Below are 18,696 nucleotides of genomic sequence, written 5' to 3' on the forward strand. Positions count from 1 at the left end.
GGATACAACTCTCTGTTTCATCATCATCATCATCATCATCATCATCATCATCATCATTATCATTATTGCAATGACATTTATATAACATAAAATTTCCCATTTTAACCACTTCCAAGTATACAATTCAGTGGTGTTAATTGTAATCACAATGCTGTGCTCCCATCACCACCATCCAATCCATTTTCCATTCTTGCCGACAACAAATGTTTGTTGAATAGTGACACTGTGCTAGGCACTTGGCATTGGTGGATTAAAGAGACTTATTCCTGCCCTGGTGGAGCATATAGTTAAGTAAAGAAGATAGGAAATAGGGAAGCGGACTTGGCCCAGTGGATAGGGCATCTGTCTACCATATGGGAGATCCACGGTTCAAACCCCAGGCCTCCTTGACCCATGTGGAGCTGGCCCATGCGCAGTGCTGATGCTCACAAGGAGTGCCCTGCCACGCAGGGGTGTCCCCCGCGTAGGGGAGCCCCACGCGCAAGGAGTGTGCCCCATAAGGAGAGCCGCCCAGCACCAAAGAAAGTGCAGCCTGCCCAAGAATGGCGCTGTACACACAGAGAGCTGACACAAGATGACGCAACAAAAAGAAACACAGATTCCGTGCCGCTGACAACAACAGAAGTGGACAAAAACAAGAACACACAGCAAATGGACACAGAGAACAGACAACTGTGGTGGGGGTGGGGAGAAGGGGAGAGAAATAAATAAAATAAATCTTTTTTTTAAAAAGATAGGAAATAAATGTACAATTACAGATTGTAGTATGTGTTACAAATGTGAACCAATAGGTGCAATGATGGAAAGTCATGGAGATGGTGGCACCCACCTGGGTAGGGTGGTCAGGATAGGGCTTGCTGAGGAGGAGACCTCTCATCTGAGGCCCGAAGAGTTGCCCACTTGGAGCACGGAGGAGGAATGCTGCAGGCAGCAGCCCAGAGGTGAGAAAGAGTTGGGTGCATGAAGGAAGCAATAGAAGGCTAGTGTGGATAGGTCATGGATGGAAATGGGACAAAATGGCATAAGATGGGATTGGAGAGGTCAGAGCCTCTTAGGCCAGTGCAAGGAGTTTGCATTTTATACAACAGAATGCCATCAGAGGATTTTAAGTGAGGTAATGACATAAGCTGATTTAAGTCTTAAACATTTAAGTTCCTATACAAGATGGAGTAGAAGTAGTTTCCTCCACTTTGGAACCCCACTAAGAAAAACCAAACAGAACAAAAAGTAGAGGGAAAATGACCACAGCTAATGGAAAAAGGAAATTGGTACAACTCTGAGCCACAAATCATGAAGTGAAGGGCACCTGCCAAATATAGTTATCTAAGCAAGGGAGTGGGATGAGAGCAGAAACATGCTACCTGAACCCTTGGGCAGAGCATGCATTTCCCTGAAAAGGATAACCAGTGTCCCTTTTATTGAAGCAATAACATTTGAGGTTGAGAACAAGCTGAGAAGTCTCCCTGTGGGGAATTAGTCTGATGCTTCAGGAGAGCAGGCAGGGGGTGGACTTGGCCCAGTGGTTAGGGCATCCGTCTACCACATGGAAGGTCCACGGTTCAAACCCCAGCCTCCTTCACCTGTGTGGAGCTGGCCCATGCGCAGTGCTGATGCATGCAAGGAGTGCCCTGCCATGCAGGGGTGTCCCTGCATAGGGGAGCCCCACGCATAAGGAGTGCGCCCTGTAAGGAGAGCTGCCCAGTATGAAAGAAAGTGCACCCTGCCCAGGAATGGCGCTGCCCACATTGAGAGCTGACACAACAAGATGACGCAACAAAAAGAAACACAGATTCCCTTGCTGCTGACAACAACAGAAGCGGACAAAGAAGAACACCCAGCAAATAGACACAGAGAAAAGACAACTCCGGGGGAAGGGGAGAGAAATAAATAAAAAATAATAATAAATAAATCTTTAAAAAAAAAGAAGAAGAAACCATGCTGGAAGGACATTTGTCAAGTAAAATAAAATGGCCACCTGCATTGGGTATTGTTAGGCATTCTGAGAAAGGAATTTCCAGAAGACAAAAACAATTGACCTTCAGTAGCACTGCTTCAGATTTGTTCATCAGTTGTAACAAATGTACCATACTCACAGAAGATGTTATTTTTTTTAAGATTTATTTTTTATTTATTTCTCTCCCCTTCCCCACCCCCCACCCCCGTTGTCTGTTCTCCGTGTCTATTCGCTGTGTGTTCTTCTGCTTCCGCCTGCATTATCCGGTGGCACTGGGAAAATGCATCTCTTTTTTGTTGCATCATCTTGCTGCATCAGCTCTCTGTGTGTGCAGTGCCCCTCCTGGGCAGGTTGCACTTTTTTCATGCTGGGCAGCTCTCCTTACGGGGTGCACTCCTTGTATACATGGGGCTCCCCTACGCGGGGGACACCGCTGCGTGGCACAGCACTCCTTGTGCGCATCAGCACTGTGCATGGGCCAGCTCACCACACGGGTCAGGAGGCCCTGGGTTTGAACCCTGGACCTCCCATGTGGTAGGCGGACACTCTATCCGTTGAGCCAAATCCGCTTCCCAGAAGATATTATTAATAGGGAGAAATGTGAGGGGGGATGGGGTATATGGGAATCCCCTGTATTTTCAGTGTAACTTTTCTGTAACTTTAAAAATAAACTTAAAGCTTTCTCTGCCTAGAGGATCCCACACCAAATCTTGGTGCATATTTCCATCTTTCTCTCACATTTCTCTGCAAACTCTGTTCTTTCTCCCATTTCCCAATAAATTCTTTTTACTGGCCTTCCTAAACTGGCATATTCTTAAACTCTTTTATGTAACATAGCCAAGAACCTAGAGGAAGCCGACACTTCCCCGGCTTCATTTGGCAAGCCATTGCCAAGAGAAAGATAAGCGAGTGGCGCTCCCCGACCCCTAAGGGACACTGGTGAGTTTTAAGGCCTGTCTGTTCCCCTTTCTGGTTCTGACATTTTAAAGGGTTAATGGCCAGGGGGTTCCTGGATAGGCTGCTGAAGCACAAAAACTCTGCCCAGAATTCCAGCTCCCTTTCGGGAGGTGGTAGGGTGAGTCCCCGCGCCAGGTAGATCCAAGGAAGTTCTGGGTGGCAGGTGAAACCGCCCTGGAGACCTGACTGGGCACCTGGCCTGAGTCGAGCAGGAGTCCACAGGGAGTTTACCAGACGCTCACTGAGTTCAGAATGGCTATCACAGGATGTCTCCTTTCTTTAGACCGCTACTTAACTCCTTTTAATTAAAAATACCTTTGATCTTCCAACTACTACTGTCCTCATTTGGGTCTGTGAGCTGCTTTGGAATGTCTTGGAAACTGAAAATGCATTTGTAAGGGAGGCATAAGCCCCGCCCTCACAGTGCCCTGAGGTCTCGTTCCTTCTCTAACCGGGAGAGGTCCAGAGATTGTCTGGGAGCGCAGGGGTGTCCCTGAGGGTGTTTGCTGGCAAGTGACAGGACAATTAGTGCCTAGTTTTTTTTTATGGGCTTTTAATGGCAAGTTTAAGCGAGGAACTCAGTCCCTGGGAACGGCTATGGGGTCAGGTCACTCACAGCCAGCTCCTAAGACCACTGCAAAGTAGGCCAAAGCATTTGAAATTCCCTAGCCCGCCCCTTTCCTAGCAGGAAAGTCTGGCTTGGGGGTTAAGTACTGGGAACAGGCCCCAGATGTTCCCAAGACCTCTAAAACTCTGGGGACTCCCAGAGACAAAGCTCCCAATCCCCAGAACACGGGACAGCGAGCAGGGCTCCCTGATTTCCAAGACACTGGCTCAGCGAGCAATCCGTTTAACCAGGTCTAGCAGTGAGACGCCCCCAGACTGACAAATGTGTTTTCCACCCTTAGGATAATAGCTGTGTTACTGGATTTTGTCTAGGTTCTTGGCTATGCTGCAGAAATGAATTTCAAGAGCACGTCGGGTGAGTTAGGCCAGTAATTTATTCAGGCAGGGTGGGACAAGAAATGGGAGAAAACAACAGATCATGGGTCCCAGGTAGAGAGGAAGGGGTTGAAAAGTGATAAAGAGGGCTGATTTACAGACTACAGTTCCCCATTATAGATGATAAATGCCCAGGTTTTACTTGCGTGGCGACCATGGCAGGGGAAAATGCGGAAGAGCAGGGCACACAAGGCAGAAACAGGGGTCCAAAAGTGAGAGACCGAGTTCAGGCCTTGCCCCTGCTTTTTGAACCTTAATTATTCTACTCCTTTGCTAATAGCAGGGGAGGAGTTCCAGCTGTTTGCTGTTTTTGATTGGTTACCCGCCCATCAATCCCCCATGAGGGCCCTATGATAAAGTCCTTGGGGGCTATCTGGGGCTTCTCCTGGTTTCTGGAGGAAGTCTTGTTCTAGATGGCAGAATCTTGGGGTGTGGGGGTCTTCCAACAACCATCTTGGGGGTTATTGATGTCCACATGGACTTTTTGCCAGGTTCCAGATCCATCTATCGATTCCCTAGCTTACTAGCTGGCTTCAGATGGCTCTCACATTGGGACTACCCGCCTAGTCTAATCTTTTCCTGCCACACCACCTGGCTGCAGTATGGGTGAGAGTGGGCTCTGGGACCCTGAATTCCAGCTGAACCTGTGTAAGAGAGGAGGGGACAGATGGATCTGAGGACCAGAGACCACGTGGTCATATCTCATTAAACAGGGGTTCTTAACAAGTGGTCCATGGAACAAAAAAAGGTTAATAGCCCCTGCCTTAGAGGGATGAGGAAATGCACTCTAATTACAAAACCTCTCCCCTGTAGAATAAGGAACTCCATGTGCCATCAATTATGATGAAAAGGTTCCTGACTTTCCTAGCTCCCTGCCTATTTCCTTGTAGCACTCCAATCCTTCCAGCGAAAAAAGGCTTGCAAGGTTTTACCCTCTGTGGGAAGTAACTAATGGGCTACAGTCCCCAGAGCAGCCCCAATTCGTGGCTCATCAAGGGCAGGGCTTTTCTAGATCCCTAACTCCATACCTAGCTGCTGCCCAGGGATTTTCCTGGGGGAACAAAGCTGGAGAGTCCTGCACGAAATTTCTGCCATGGGCAGACACTGGGAGCTTTGCGTTCCAGTGGTTCTAAAGTCGTCTTCCCCTAGACTAAGCTAAGAGTGTAAAATTCTCCCTTCTGTTCTAGTCTGTGCTTGCTTTAACTTGTTAGTCTGCTTGTGTACCTAGAAAGTCATAAATCAGATTTGGGGTTTACCTTTTACAAATTGGATAACAGTGAAAAGAAAACTAAAAAAAAAAAAGTCTTTAAATGTCAATAGCATCTTGCAACTGAATTTTTTTTTAAGATTGATTTATTTATTGCTCCCCCCTCCCTCCATTGTCTGCTTTCTGTGTCCATTCACTGTGTGTTCTTCTGTGTCTGCTTTTATTCTTATTAGGTGGCTCCGGGAATCAATCCTGGAACCTTCTGGAGTGGGAGAAAAGGGATCATTCTCTTGCACCACCTCAGTTCCCTGGTCTGCTAAGTCTCTTATTGTCTCTCCTCTGCGTCTCTTTTTGTTGCATCATCATGCGGCCTCAGCTCTCCACATGGGCTGGCACTCCTGTGTGGGGCAGCACTCATGCATGGGCCAGCACTCCACTTGGGCCAGCTCACCATGTGGGCCAGCTTGCCTCCACTAGGAGGCCCTGGGTATCAAATCCTGGACCTCCTATATGGTAGACAGGAGCCCAATTGCTTGAGCCAAATCCCCTTTTCTTGCAACTGAATTTGGTATATGAAAAAATGACAGGTGAAATTAATTCAACTGTGGAAAAGGGGAAAGACTTAGCAAAGTTGTTACTGATGAAATTGTTTTAGTTCCTTAATGAACAGAAGTGCTCAAATTGTTTTTAAGTGGAAACTGACTAGAAACTAAGAGTTACATCATTATATAGATAGATGCCTTTACATTATAAAACAGCATAAGGATAATGACTGACATAATTATAATGGGCTGAATATAGCTTAGATTTCAGCTATTATAATGGTAATCAAACTAATATACCTTTGTTTATGGCTACTTCAAACTAAACTTACCCTTGATTATGGTTATTTTCTAACTAGTTTGACCTAGCCCGTAGACTTCAGCTATTGTGACAGTAATTACAAACTGAGTTTGCCTTTGTTTATGGTCATTTCAGATCTAGACTCACTCCTTACCTTTGCTTATAGTTATTTCATGACCACTTCTGCCCCCAATGGCACAGGGGAAAGCAAACTTAAAACACCCCTGTCTCCTGTCCTTCCCCTGGTGCCAATAACCCTGCTTTCTCTCATGGCTCCAAGTGTGGGCTAAACTGCTGCCTGGTGGAATTCTCGACCCTCAGGGTTGAATGTCTCCTCTTCCAGTCCAGTGACCGCCAGAGTCTTATTATCTCCAAGGACTGGGGAGGTGGGCCACTCACCTTGAGTGTTAGGATTCCTAACAGCAGCTATTCATGAGAGAAACCAGTTTCCCTGAGGCTTCACTGACCTTAGTGAGTGTATACTGGAATCAGTCTTGCTCATCCAAGGTCTGCCAAAGTCAAAATTGGAAATAAGCAAAGTTCAGAAGTAAAGGAAAAGGTTGTAAACAGTATTTTATTTTATTTAAGATTTATTTTATTTATTTCTTTCTCCCCACGCCCTCATTGTTTGCCCTTGCTGTGTCTGTTTGTCTTCCTTGATTCTTTAGGAGGCACTGGGACCTCTGATAGAGGGAGGAACTTAATCGCCTGGGCCACCTCCATTCCCTGCTTTGTTGTGCCTCTCTTTGTTTTCCTTCTTGTGTCTTTTGTTATGTTGTTATCAGATTTTGTTTAGGTTCTTGACTATGCTGCAGAAATGAATTTCAAAAGCACGTCAGGTGAGTTGGCCAATAATTATTCACTAAGGGAGGGAAGAGAAATGGGAGAAAATAACAGATCATGGGTCCCAGGTGAAGAGGAAGGGCCTGAAAAGTGATAAAGTGAGCTGATTTACAGACTACAATTCCCCATTATAGATTATAAATGCCCAGGTTTTACTTGTGTGGCCATCATGGCAGAGGAAAAATGGCAAGAGTGGGGCACAGAAGGCAGGAGCAGGGGTCCAAAGGTGAGAGAGAGAGTTCAGGCCTTGTGCCTGCTTTTTGAACTGTTAATTATTCCACCCCTTTGCTAATGGCAGTGAAGGAGTTCCAGTCCCACCCATCAATCCCCTGGGAGGGCCGGATGATAAAGTCCTTGGGGAATAGCCAGGGCTTCTCCTTGCTTCCAGAGGAAACCTTGTTCTGAATGGCAGCATCTTGTGGGCAGGGGCCTTCCAGCAGCCATCTTGGGGTTACTGACGTCCACGTGGACGGCTTGCCAGGTTCCAGATCCATCTATTGATTCCCTATCTTACTAGCCAGCTTCAGTGTCATCTTGTTGCATCAGCTTGCCAAGCCTACCCGTCGCATCAACTTGCTGTCTTGCTTGTCCTCTTTAGGAGGCACCGGCAGAATACACTCCCTGTTTGTTGGGTCTCTCATTATGTTTTTCTTCTTGTGTCTCTTGTTACATCAGCTTGCCATGCCTGCCCATTGCGCCACCTCACTATCTTCTTCAGGAGGCACTGGGATCCAAATCTGGGACCTCCAAGTGGTAGGCAGGAGCTCAATCACTTCAGTCACATCTGCTTCCCTGTAAACTGTATTTTAAAGCATTGGGGACATTTTGGTTATAAGTCAATAATTAAAGAATGAAATTCTTGTACAAAACTGCATGATCACAGTATAAATTAGATTAATTAGCAATAGCCTTCAAAGAAACCTCTTAAATGTTATTTTACAGTTAAACTTATAAAAGAATGAAAGGTTTAAGTAACTTTAATAAGTTTATTTTTGAGACTAACTCTATTTGTGTCTGCCTGTTTTCTCAGTGTATATCTCCATACGTTGGAATGGTAATGTCAAATTAGCAAATAAAAATTCTTATAAGAACTCTATTCAAATTGTTTAAAATTAAATATGCAGTTATATATGTGAATGAATATTCCTGGAGCTCAAATTAGGCTAAGCAGGATGGGAAGGTCACATAGAAATCTGGATAGAAAAACTATTGGGAAAGGGAAAAAGATTTTCCTGAGCTCTTTGATCTACCTAGACCCAGGGTTTTTGCTTTGCAAGAGCTCGGAGGGAGGGACTAGATGTTACAGACTAAAACTCTTCTAGGCTGGGGAATTAAGAAGCATAGTTTGTCCTATAATTTCTCAATTTAAGCTTTTTACAAGCCTTAAAATAAGGGTGGTTAATAATTCTATTACCAAATCTCAGTAAATAAAGGAAAAGTCCTTGAAAGCTATGGAAAGATCTTTTCTAAATTATAATTAAAACAAATTAATCAATTGTAATATATTCCAGAACCTAAGAGTCAGTATGCTTTTAAGATTATTCACAGTTTTAGAACTTTATTAAAGAAGAGGTTTTAGCCTCCTGTAAAGGAAGGAAAAGAATATGCCTTGCATAAACTATAATGGTTTCAATTTTATTTAGTCTGGGTATTGTCTCCCTAGGTTGACAAAATACCAAGTAAATAAATTAGCATTATATGAATTAAATATTTAAAATGATGAAGTTGTAAATTCATGTTTAATGAAATTAAGCTAAAGAAGGAAATGTAGATCTGCCCTCTCTTAAATGGATAAAGTAAATTTCATTGGTTTGTAACTGTAATTTAATAAGCTTATTTTAACATAACCAGTCTCTGTGGTTACAGTTAATTATAAGGAGTTTGTAAAAGCATCTTCTGAAATGAAGCATTTAAATGGCTAATTCCAGAAAGCCATTTATTAGAAACTTAATTGATATTAATAACAAAAAGTAACTTCATAACAGGAAACCTGTCAGAGGCCACCTCAATCTGCATGTTAAAGTGTTAGTAAGAGAGACTTGAGTCTCTGGGCTGTCCATGTGCCAGCTGGGCCTTGAACCTCAGTGCAGTTTTAACACCTACTCTCCAGTTCATTGGACTCACCCAGGACAACTAACAAGGAGCTGAGAATTGTCAACCAATACACCAAGGAACTGAGAGAGTCTACAACTACAAGCAAGAGAGTCCCATCTATCAACCATGTGGGATCAAAGTCCCCTCTCAATTAGGGAGGGGGTGGGCATCACCATCCCAGAATCCTCAGGATTGGGGAATAAAATATGGGTTAGAGGGGACTTACTGGTATTCTACTCTAGACTTATTGTGATTCTAGCAATGGAAGAAATTATATCATTGATGTGGAAACAGTGGCCACTGGAGTTACTGAAGGCAGGGAGAGGGAAAAAGAGGTGTGAAATGGGAGCATTTTGAAGACTTGAAATTGTCCTAAATGACATTACAAAGACTAGATACAGGACATTATATATCCTGCAATAACCTACAGAATGGAGTGGGAGAGAATGTAAACTACAATGTAAACTGTAATCCATGCTGTGTGGCAGTGCTCTAAAATGTGTTTATCAATTGCAATGAATGTACCACACTAATGAAAGAAATTGTTAATGTGGGAAAAGTGGGAGGTGTGGGGAGTAGGGCATATGAGATTCCCCTCTATATTTTTATGTAACACTTTATTTATCTATATATCTTTTTAAAAAATAAACTAAAAATATGTTTAAAAATAAAAATAAAATGGTGGTAAGGAAAGATAATCTTAATTTCACGGGGAATCTTCAGTTTTCATAAAATGATTGAGAAAGTAGTTTTTCCTGTACTGCTAAAGTAAAATAGCTGTTAATTAATGTCACCATGGTAAAGGTGTAGAAGTAGAAAGCAAAGTACTAAAATAGTTAAGTTCATTTGATATGTTATAAACTGATTGGAAGTGTTTAGAAATGTATAAAAATCAAAAGAGACAGACTTCAGTATTGCCAAACTCTCTTATACCAGGCCTTCACTACACTGCCTTGTGCCTCTCCATTTGAGTTATTGCCTAGGTAGTTCACTGACCCCTAAAACAATAAAGGTATCTACTACTACTCTGGTTATACTCCTGAAATGGATGGAGAGTACTCTGCAGTTTCAGACTCTTCCAGCAGCCAGCGATGGCTCAGAATGGCCAGATGTATGATGGACATTGCCTCCAAATTTGGCACTGTTTCATAGTGCCAAAGGGTGAGATGCATTAGGCCAGTGAAATGCTGGAGCCCACCTTCCTGGCTCCTCTCTAAGGTCAGTGGTGCTGCAGCTGTGTGAATGGCACACCAAGTGGAGCAGCGATTACCAGAGTGATGTAAGTAGAACTTAAACACAATTGGCATCATGGCCTGCTCCAAGGAGAGATAACATGTGTGGTATTGCACACCTGGAGCTTAGATCTATTTAACTGCAGCTCAATGAGAAACATGCATTGGTTAGTGCATTGATTAGTATTAAGTACTGTACTTATATGCCTGATGATTATGATAAAATCATTCCCAATAAACAAAAGCTGAGGGGCTCTATCACCACTAGAACAGCCCTACAAGAAAAGCTATAGGGTGTCCTGCAGGTTGAAAGGAAGACAAGAGGGAAGCAAGAAAAGGAAACAGTGAAAAAAAAGAGAAAGCATAACTGTAACAACCAGAATTAAATTTTAGAAAGTCTCAAAATGGTGGCGTGTAAGAGGAAGGAAAGAGAAAAACTAAATGGATATGAAAGTACTTTTCTTGTTAAGGATAATATAAAATTAATAATACACTTAGAAGGTACTGAAAAGAGTAGCATGGGATTAAATTAAAGCAACCACAATCTTTTTATAAAAATAGAATGTAGGGAAGCAGAGTTGGCCCAACAGATAGGGTATCTGCCTACCACATGGGAGATCCAAGGTTCAAACCCAGAGCCTTCTGACCCATGTGATGAGCTGGCCCACACTCAGTGCTGATGCACACAAGCAGTGCCCTGCCACATGGGTGCCCCCCACGTAGGGGAGCCCCACGCACAAGGAGTGAGCCCTGTAAGAAGAGCCGCCAAGTGTGAAAAAAGCGCAACCTGCCAAGAAGTGGCGCCGCACACACAGAGAGCTGACACAGCAAGATGACGCAACAAAAAGACACAGATTCCTAGTGCTACTGACAAGAATATAAGTGGACACAGAAGAACACACAGTGACTGGACACAGAGAGCAGACAACTGGAGGGGGAGGCAGGGAAGGGGAGAGAAATAAATAAAAAATAAATCTTTAAAAAAATAGAATGTATAACTTTTAAGATATAAGAAGAAAGTTGGCTCTATCCAATAGGAATCAGGAAAGGAGGGAAAAGTAACATCAAAAAAGGAACAGTGGATGGAAAATATAAAACAAAATGGCAGAATAAGTTTTAATATAAAGTAATTATAATAAAGGCAAATAAACAATCTTAAAAGACAAAGATTCCCAGATTGAAAGGTTTTTAAAAAGATTTATTTATTTTAATTTATTTCTCTCCCTTCCCCCCCAATTGTCTGCACTCTGTTTCCTTTCACTGTGTGTTCTTCTGTGTCCGCTTGCATTCTTGTCAGCAGCACCAGAAATCTGAGTCTCTTTTTGTGGCATCATCTTGCTGCATCAGCTCTCCGTGTGTGCAGCACCACTCCTGGGCAGGCTGTGCTTCTTTCGTGTGGGGTGGCTCTCCTTGCAGTGTGCACTCCTTGCACATGGGGCTCCCCTATGTGGGGGACACCCCTGCATGGCATGGCACTCCTTGTGCACATCAGCACTGCACTTGGGCCAGTTCACTACATGGGTCAGGAGGCCCTGGGTTTGAACCTTGGACCTCCCATGTGGTAGGTGGATGCTCTATCAGTTGAGCCAAATCCTCTTCCCTAGATTGAGTTTTAAAAAAAGAAAAACTCTAAGTAACATGTTGCATATGAGAGAAACACTTAAAAACTTTTCAAAGTATTTTAAGTAAATGAGCAGGAAAAAATGCACCAGGCAAATATGAACCAAAAGAAATACCAAGGAAATTATTTTAATATTTGACAAAAGAGAATTCAAAATGAAAAATATAAGAGACAAAGAGGAACATAAGACAAGAAAATACAAAAAATATGAGCATAAAAGTACCTATTAATATAGTCTTAAAATACATAAAGCAACAATTGACAAAAATTCTCAAAGAAACAAAAGTCAATTACAGTTAGAAATTTTAACACACCCTTCTCAGAAACTGATCAAGGACATGAAAATAAGCAGAGATACAAAATATTTGAATATTAGTGGTAAATACATGCTATTGGTATGGTCATAACTTGGTACATGACTGCTTTGAAACTCGTCAAATGTGGTACTTGACACATTTTGACGCAAAAATTCTGCCCCAGCACTTGTCATTCGTTTGGTACTCATCACACAAGCGAGTCAGTTACCTCGTGACTCACAACCCTTTCCAGAGAAACAAAGGGTCACATGTTAGTCACACAGTAGCTCTTGCCCTGTGCACACCCAACTGTGGTCTTATCTTAGCTTCTGTGGTCATTTTGTGTGTTTTTGTGGTTTTTTCTCTTTATGGGTCCTAACAATGAGCAGTGATAGCACTGAACAGAAAATAAAATTACTTCACACCACCATTGAGAAAAAAAAGAAATAATAGGTAAATATGAAAGGAGTATCCACATTACTGATCTTGCTGGGGAATATGATATGCCTAGGACAATGGTCTCCACCATCATTAAGAATAAGGAAGCAATAAATAGGCTGATGTTGAGAAAGGAGTTAAAGTAGTAACAAAGCAGCATTCCCAAACCCTCAAGGAAGTTGAAAAGCTGTTATCAATTTGGGTAATCGAGAAGCAGGGGGCAACAGTGTATTGGAAGCCATGATATGTGAAAAAGTGAAAGTGTTGCATGCCAATATTTTGAAAAACAAACTGGAACCAAGTGATGAAAGTGTTGAAGTTTTTAAGGCCAGCCATGGCAGGTTTGATAATCTTAAAAAGAGGACTGGCATCCTCAGTGTTGTGGGGCATGGCATGGCAGCGAGTGCTAATAAAATGGCTGCTGATGAATTCATCAGTCAATTTCAAGACTGCATAGAGACTGAAAGTTTTATTCCCCATCAAGTTTTTAACTGTGATGAGACCAGAGATTCGGGGGGGGGGGGGGGGGCAAGGGGGGAATGCCAAGCAGAACCTACATCACAAAAGAGGAGAAGGCATTACCAGGCCAGAATTTGTGACCAGAGGCTGTGACTCAGAGAGACTTAGAAGGGTTTGAGGCTGACCCCAACCCTGGAAGTACAGAGGGTAGAGTTGTCCGGGATATTGTATCTTTGGGCCAGGCCATGGGTTTGGAGGCCGATGTTGCTGATATTGCAGAGTTAGTGGAGGAACGTCTTGAAGAGCTCAGCACTGAGGAGCTGCAGGAACTATAGAAGAAGCATCAACAAGAGGTGGCTGAAGAGATTTCCTCAGGCGAGGAGGAGATAAGGGAGGATGTCCCCAGTGCCTTAATAAAAGAAATGTGTGCAAAATGGGCAGAAGTTCAAAATTGCTGTGGCGAAGTACCATCTGGACAAAGCTCTGACAATCAGAAATGTGAATTTATTGAATAACCAAATAATTTCACACTTCCGAGGAATTCTGAAAGGAAACAGAAGCAGTCCTCACTGGATACGTTTTTAGCGAAGGTGACAGAGTATGTCAGAGCCTGTGGTGCAATTTGAAAAAAGGCAGAAAAAAGAAAGAGCACCTGGAAGTGCAAGTATCCAATGTTCTATTGGAGAGGAACTCTCCTCCCAAGCAACGTACTGTGTAACTTCTCCTCGCCACTCTCCTCCCACCAGGCCATTAGGCCATGGACTCTTCTCTGTACAGGTAAAGTCAAGTTTTTATTTAATTTAATTTAACTATTTATTAATTTTTAGATTTATTTCTCATGTAAAGTAATGATATACTACCCTATCTTTTTACATATTGCCTTAAAAATGTGCATTGTCTTTGGTTTGGGAACACATTAAATTTATTTACATTATTCCTTATGAAAAAATTTGTTTTATACTCGCCGTTTTTGGTACTCGCTGTTTTGGTACTTGTCATGCCTCCCGGAACCAATTAATGATGAGTCCCGAGGTACCACTGTATATAGAAATCTACATCCAACAACGAGAAAAAAAGTGTTCTTTCCAAACACGTGAAGATCATGTAATGTAATATTGAACATGTTCTAGGCTACAGAGGAAGCCTTGATGAATTCCAAAGAATCGTAATTACTATGTTTCTGAACATAATGCAATAAAAACTTTAATTAATACATAATACAATTATTTAAAAAGAAATAGCCAAAAGTTATGCATATAATATATAATAACTTGTTTACTCATACCAGTATTGATGAACATTTGGACTGTGGAGAGGGAGAGTGCAATAGGTGATTGTACACAGAACTTTAACTGGATCCATAAGCTTGCTTGCTTTCTTTCTTTTAAATGATCTGAAAAATTTTAAATTTTAAAATATATATATAAAGAAAAGTGCTCAAATTCAACAAACCTTATGGTTGGGTATTATGTTATTTTCTATACTTTTCTGTATGCTTTAAATAGTTTATCATTAAAATAGTAGGAAAGAAAAAGATTTTTAAAAGAGAGAGAGAAAATATCCACGAAGAAAAGGCAAGCCACGTACAAGGGAAGAAAATCCGGTAGCCTGAGACTTTCCCATGGCAACTCTCAATGGCAGCAAACAGTAGAGCAATGTCTACAGAGCTCAGAGAGAAAGAAAGGGTGACCTGAGAATTTTATTCCCTGCCAAGCAGCAACAATCTCAAGCTGAAATAACACAGGGAAAATGAGCCAAGAGCCCTTTGAAATCCAACCAAGCAAATAATGAATCAAACAAGGATGTAGGAACGAAGAAACTGAACTAAATGGTCTGTATATGAGCAATGATTTCACAGAAGTAAGACTAAACTTGGGTGGAAATCATGGTTACGAAACTAAATGGAAATGTTGCATATGTCAGTGTTTTTAAATCAACAAATATAATTATCAGAAATTGGTAGATTGGAGTAGAAGAAATGGGAGTAGTTTTCCTCATCCTCCAGGCAAAGTCCATAGATACTATCTAAAAATGTCAACCTGCAGTGAACAGATTTTTTTTTAATCTCATAATTTAAAAAAAATTATCGGGAAACAGCTGTGGCTCAAGCCATTGAGCTCCCGTTTACCATATGGAGGGCCCTGCTTCAAACCCTGGGACCTCCTGGTAAAAAAAGAAAAAAGGCATCCCAGACCTGCACAGGGAGGCACAGGCCCCTGCATGGCAAAGCGATGCACCAAAAAGACAACCAGATAGATAAAAAATTTTATCTAAAGTTTAGTAATTTGTTCATTTTCCCTTTGATTCTTTTTTTTCTTTTGATTAACTACAAGTAAAATTTATATAGTACATTTTATTAGTAGAAACATGTATTATGGTCCTATTTTCATACCTTTTTTTTTCCTATAAATCTATAGCTCAGTCTTTCTGGCTGTAAATATGCATTGAGAGATATCCAGATGAGGTTTATCAAATGTTAAGGCTTATTTCTAGGTGATGGCATAGTGAATAATTTTTTTTCCTTTTCTTCTGTGTACTTTGCAGCATCGTTTTTTTTTTTTTTAATGAGCACGGGTATTGGCCATTCTGAAAAAGAAGCAGAAAAAGATCACCTTTGCAGTTATTTCAAGGAGAAGATTGAAGGTGGCCATGTTGGAGAAAAGACTGAAACAGGCCATGTTGGAAGAAGTATGGCTATTTCAGTGTTGGGAGATGGTGGTGGTTTTGAAATGGGGAGAGACATTAGAGAGGGAAAGAAGTGGACAACTTTGAGATTTATTTTTTATAAACTCGCTGATCAGTTGGATCTGGGGAATGAGAGAAAGGGAAGAATCCAGGAAAACTTCTGTGCTTTTGACTTGGATGACAGAGTAGATGGTAGCACAATGATGAGAGCAAAGAATATGGGGTGGGGAAGAGCAGGTGTGGATTTGGGAGGAAAACCAAGAGTTTTTGTTTCTGTATGCGGTAAGATTCAGACACTGTGAGACATCCAAGTGGAATCTCACTTCTTCAGCAAGTATTGAGTTCTTCACTTAGTCTGTGCTAGCACTGGGGACACACAGTGTACATGGCAGACAAGGTCTTCCCTCACGGAGCTTGCGTTGTGGAGAGGAAAACAATAAGTAAGTAAAATACGTAGCATTTTAGAGGTTATACGTGTTAAATAAAAAAATAAAGCCCGCAGGGAGGTTCAATTTTAGGTAAAGTGGTCAAGGAAGGCTCCCCTGAGACGGTGACATTTAAGCAAAGACCTGAAGTAGATGAGGGAGGGGTCCTGTGACTATGTGGGGACGAGTGTTTCTAGCAGAGAGAACTTAGGCCAGCGTGGCTGGTGTGGAGGGAGGGAGGAAAGAGGGAGAGGGCAGACACCGGGAGACTTGGAGCAGAGAAGGGACAGGGCCTGATTTACAATTCTATAACTGAGTATCTAGAGTATATAACGGGAAAAGGAGAGTAGCTGGGAAATAATTAGAAAACTATTGCAAGCATCCAAATGAGATGACAGTACATCAGATGGGTGTGGTGGGAGAACTGGAGAGAAGCGACTGATTATGGATGGATTGTGAAAGTGTAATGAAAGGATTTGAAGATAGACTAGAGGTGAGAAGTGAAAGAAAGGAGCCAAGGGGAAGCGGATTTGGCTCACCTGATAGAGCGTCCACCTACCACATGGGAGGTCCACGGTTCAAACCCAGGGCCTCCTGACCCGTGTGGTGAGCTGGCCCACGCGCAGTGCTGATGCGCGCAGGGAGTGCCGTGCCATGCAGGGGTGTCTCCCGCATAGGGGAGCCCCACGCACAAGGAGTGTGCCCCATAAGGAGAGCCGCCCCGTGCAAAAAAAGCGCAGCTTGCCCAGGAGTGGTGCTGCACACATGGAGAGCTGACGCAGCAAGATGACGCAACAAGAAAGAGACGCAGTTTCCCAGTGCCGCTGACAAGTATACAAGTGGACACAGAAGAACACACAGTGAATGGACACAGAGAGCAGACAATGGGAGGAAGGGGAGAGTAATAAATAAAAAATCTTAAAAAAAAAAATGTTCCTACAAATGTGATCCTTCTCTTCAGAAACTGTAATTATCCAGTTGTTTGGGTGATCATGTGGTCATTCGCTGTCCTCTCCTTTAAACTTCAAACCCCATACTATCAGGAATCATATCTATTCCTACTCTCCTTGTTATAGCACCTAATATGTCTTGAATATACTTGTGATAATATGCTGGAATGAATGAATGAATGAATGAATGAATGAGTCTGCCGCAGAAGCAGCCACAGTCACTACCACGCAGCACCTGTAGGGGGCACTCTTGGCCATTCATAATTATTGGGGCCAAGACCTGGACAAGAGCCTTCTGCCCTTTGGGCTCTTGGCATGGAGTTCATAAAAGACGTGTCTAAGTCCCAGCTCAGCTGGCCACCAGCAGTATGTCTTTGGGGATATCACATCACTTCTCTGCATCTTCATTTGTGAACTGTGGATTGTGATACTTACCTCACAGGGATGTCAGAAGACCAAATGAGGGTTTGTGGAAGGGTTTTTGGTTTTTGTTTTGCTTTGTTTTTAAAGGTTTGTTTATTTTATTATTTATTTATTTATTCCCCCCCACACTTGCAACTTGCTTGATGTCTGCTCTCTGTGTCCATTCGCTGCACGTTCTTTGTCGCATCTTCTTTCTGCACCAGCTCTCCGCGGGCCAGGCCATCCGCTCTCCACAGTTGGAGGCCAGCTTGCCTTCGCAGGGAGGCCCTGGGACTTGAACCTCCCATATGGTAGACAGGAGTCCAGCCGCTTCCCTGCAGAAGGGTTTTTTAAAAACTTTTGACACTGGGCAAGTGGAAAGGATGGTTTCATTTTTCAAAAGGAACTTTACTAGGAATCCAAATGGAAAACAAAACCAAATGTACGTGGAGGGCAAAGGCTGGCACAGGCAGTCTTCTGGTGACAAGATGAGTCCAGGTCTCACCCTAAAGAAGGTCAAGCTGGGTTTGATGGGCACAACTTCCTGGACCACTTCAGTCCCAAGTGGTTTAGACACAAGGCCAGGCCTGGGTGACACCCCCCAGAGAGGGAGCACTCACTGTGAGGTCCCCCTGGGAAGCTGCTTCTGGCTCCTCCCTCCCCTGGCAGGGGCCCAGCCTCCCCCTTGGGGCTGGCCTGAGCTGACCACCAGCCGTGCTCTGCTCAGGCCATGCTCAGGCCGCCTGCTCCCTGGACTCCTGGGTGAGGAAGGCAAGCCCTTCTCTGGCCCCAGCACTCCCCAGGGAGGCCGCAGGCTGTGCTGCCTGACCCGACAGTGGCTGCTTTTGCTCCTCTGGGACCTCTCTGTCTCCAGGCCCTGGACTTGCAAGCTCAGACTGCTGCTAAGTTAATCTGACCTCCTCTGCTCAGCTTCCTCCCAGAGCCCTAGGATTAACCACAGGTCCCCTAGTAACAGATATTTAGCTGGGGCCATAACCCTGCTCATTTCCTGGCAGGTGTTCTAACATCTTGTGGGATGGAGGTCCTTGGCTCCAGCCAAGTCCCAGGGACAGCAAAAGGAGCAGAGCATCATCCCTCAAGGACGCATGGTCCTGGGGAACAAGGCTGGGGTTGGCTCCTCAAAACTCTGGCTTCTCCCTCAACCCTCCTTAGAGGGTCCCTCTCTGGTCTCTGGTATACAGATAGCATTTCCCTCTCCCCAGGTTTGCCTCTCCCTTTGGAAGGAAAATAGTGCCTTAGTTTCCCAGCTGCTAAAACAAATACCTTA

The sequence above is a fragment of the Dasypus novemcinctus genome, chromosome 13 (assembly GCF_030445035.2).
Source record: "Dasypus novemcinctus isolate mDasNov1 chromosome 13, mDasNov1.1.hap2, whole genome shotgun sequence".
In the NCBI taxonomy this organism is placed as follows: domain Eukaryota; kingdom Metazoa; phylum Chordata; class Mammalia; order Cingulata; family Dasypodidae; genus Dasypus; species Dasypus novemcinctus.